The sequence below is a fragment of the Penaeus monodon genome, chromosome 22 (assembly GCF_015228065.2).
Source record: "Penaeus monodon isolate SGIC_2016 chromosome 22, NSTDA_Pmon_1, whole genome shotgun sequence".
NCBI lineage: Eukaryota > Metazoa > Arthropoda > Malacostraca > Decapoda > Penaeidae > Penaeus > Penaeus monodon.
This window is the reverse complement of record NC_051407.1, coordinates 6940469-6940923: the sequence shown is the minus strand read 5'-3', so window position 1 is coordinate 6940923 and position 455 is coordinate 6940469.

Below are 455 nucleotides of genomic sequence, written 5' to 3'. Positions count from 1 at the left end.
ATTGTTTTTGCATGTTTGTACGTGTTGTACCTTCGCTGAGCATACAACTCTTCAATATTATGAAAAATCAATCTTTAGTATTTAGATTTTGCTAAAGGAATTATTCATTCCTATCATGTGATTATAATTACAGTTCACAACCGACAGGCAGTCATTATGGACGTGATATTTAGTCGGTTATTGTTCCTTTTAATAAGTTTTGGATGCTGTTTATTTTTAAAGCAATCTTACATTTATAAACTCTGCATGTATATATTCTAACCATGAATCAAGGTATTATTATCGTCAATACTAAGTATTATACTACATCCTAGACTCACCTTCAGACTGTTTTGTTATTTTTCACATTTAAAAATGCATTGGTGTTTTCCTAATTACACATATTGTTTTCAAATCTCTTTTTCCAATTTTTCAGATTTTGCTGATGCTGTCTGCAATTAGATTAATCGTTAAAG